The 2,423-nt window shown below is 47.9% G+C and overlaps 1 long non-coding RNA gene across 1 annotated transcript; it reads left to right on the top strand.

Annotated features, from left to right (window-relative positions):
• Positions 1 to 650: 650 nt before the first annotated feature.
• Positions 651 to 2,076, top strand: LOC130540899 (uncharacterized). Its single transcript, XR_008954932.1, has 3 exons — positions 651 to 1,287; positions 1,383 to 1,513; positions 1,766 to 2,076. It is a non-coding gene; the product is annotated as an uncharacterized LOC130540899 (long non-coding RNA).
• The last annotated feature ends 347 nt before the right edge of the window (positions 2,077 to 2,423 follow it).

The following is a 2,423-nucleotide window of genomic DNA, read 5'->3' as shown; positions in this document are numbered from 1 at the left end:
AGCTGAGTCTTCCTTCATTCAGAAATTCTCAAAATATAGCATTTGACAGTGCCACTTAATTTTCAAAATACTATCCAATGGCCACAAGGATCACTGTAGCTGAAAACCCTGAGAATATCTATGAGGGTATTTCAAGACGCTAGAATGTGATGACATAGGTCTCTTCTACTTTCCCCTCACCTTAGCAAACCAATACATTCAGTATTCAGGATATTCAATAGAACATTCAGCACATATCCTTAACTGCTCTTAGAAATTGGTTCTGCCGATATATTAGCTATTCAGAGAAAGTGCTTTTAAGTTCATTGTTGAACATAGTAATGTAGTGTCTTGCAATCACAGAATCAACGAATGTTTGAGCTCGAAGATTTCTTATAGACAGGCTAGTGTGAATTAAGGACACTAACGCCCAGCTAAAAAGGGAAAGTCACTTAGTAACTTGCCCAAGAACACGCAGCTAGTGCGTAGCTGAACCTGACTTGAAAGCAAACATCATGATCATAAGCCACCTTTCTGCCACTGCGTGTTGATGGTATGCAGATACCATATATATATTTACACATGCACACACAAAAAAGGATAAAGTCTTGCATCGCATAGAGCCAGTTGTCTGAAGAAACTGTCAGCCCTACTGAAACAATATCCCATTTAAGTTTAAGACAGCCTGGTGAGGCCCAGAGCCTCACCAGTCCCCCAGAAAACGGAGTATTGTTTCCATCCAAACCTTGCACTGAAAGGAGCCTGTCAGCAGGAAGTGACCTCGTGAGACAACTGTGGGGACAGCAAAGGGCCGGGGAGAGAAAGGCCTCATTCTCACTGCAAACAGGAAAAGGAAAGAGAAAAAGCAAGCTCTGTCTCCACACAAGGTTTGCTGGGCTGGCTATGAACTGTTCCAGTACGTTCCATCAAATAGACGCCTTCATAGAATCAAGCCGAGCGCGAACGCCGTGTCTGGGGCTCCCACTCCCGGGACACACACGCGGGCTGGCTTACACATGCTCTTGCTCTCTCGCGCTCTGGGAGAGCGCTTATATGGGCTTCATGAGGCTAAGTAATAAACACTTTGTCTTCACCCTGCTATTTATGGGTTGCTTGGGGCATCCTGTGCTCTCCACTGCCCTTACCTGAACAGACGGCTCATGCAGACCCGGAGTTTAATAGGGACAACAGTAAATCTGAGAGGCTGTGTGTGTCCCACGCGCTCCTGTTTTCCCGGCCACCCATGCTAGTTGCAGAGAAAGGCCAACCTGTATCCCTTTGGTTATGCTCTGTGTGCCCTTCCTGGAGGTGAAATCCCTTCTCCTTTTTCTTCGGGCCCTTGTTTTCTTCCATCCTTTCAAACATCTCTCTAACATATCCTTTTGCTATTTGACCCCTCCCAGAGATCCCTTCATTCTTCAGCAATGGATCAAAGAACTCTGAAAACAAGAACAACCCCGACAGCTGCAAACCACAAGCCCTCACCTCCAGCAGAGGTTTTCGGGAAACTCTGGACGACCACGCGCATGCAGAGGTAAGGAAATGATCCGGTCCTACCTGGCGTTGACTTCCAGGTTCACTCAAAGGCCACGTGCCACCCTTTGCACATCGTGTTTGGGTTGCAAAGGGGAAAGATGCATATTGAAAGCCAGAAGTGTGCCCAGGCCAACAGACGTCTGAAAGCCACAGGGGACGACCCTGAAAAAGTCTGGCAGATGCAGAACCACAGCTGATCACTTTGGTCCGTTTGAGGGCCCCTTTCGCTCAGCTCTTTTGGGGGTTCCAGGGCTCTCAGAGCTTCCAGGTCCTGTAAGAAGAGATGGAGTCATAGCTGCGCCCTGTCCACTCTCGGGCTGTCACACAAGCCTGGAGCCCAGCCATTTCTCGGCCTTGTCTTCATCTTGGGCTAACCGGTCGTCTCCTGCAAACAGACAACACAGAGAAGGATGAGTGAACTCGGCCTCTCCCCACAGAATACAGTTCGCCATTACAGCGCTGATTAAATACAGGACATTATCTCACCATAATGCCCTCCTGGCGGCGTTCCCAGGAAAATTCTAACTAATCATAAAAATAGAAAGAAAAACGCAACCTAAATTCCATTCCTCGTCTTAAATGAGTGATGTGTTCACTTTTATTTATTTGTCTGGAAGCGAGGCGGGAAAAGAAAATGAATTTTAGGGCTTAGAAAAACAAGCTACTAATAGTACTAAGTAGAGCTGGGGCGGTGGTGCAGACAGCTTAGCTCTAGCAGGGATGTAGCCGGCATGGCACGGGTGAGTCCTGGCCCTGCTCCTGGCTGAAAACTTAAGAGTTTAGAACTGGAGCACCTGGCAGGGCAAAGGCAGGATGGGGTGAGGGAAAGTTGTGGGGTTGAGTGTGGACCCCCCCAACCCCCTACAAATGCACACACAAGCTAGGCGCTCAATAGCTTTCTTATAGCC

Source organism: Pan paniscus, chromosome 18 (assembly GCF_029289425.2).
Source record: "Pan paniscus chromosome 18, NHGRI_mPanPan1-v2.0_pri, whole genome shotgun sequence".
Taxonomy (NCBI): domain Eukaryota; kingdom Metazoa; phylum Chordata; class Mammalia; order Primates; family Hominidae; genus Pan; species Pan paniscus.
This window is presented reverse-complemented; position numbering and strand designations above follow the sequence as displayed.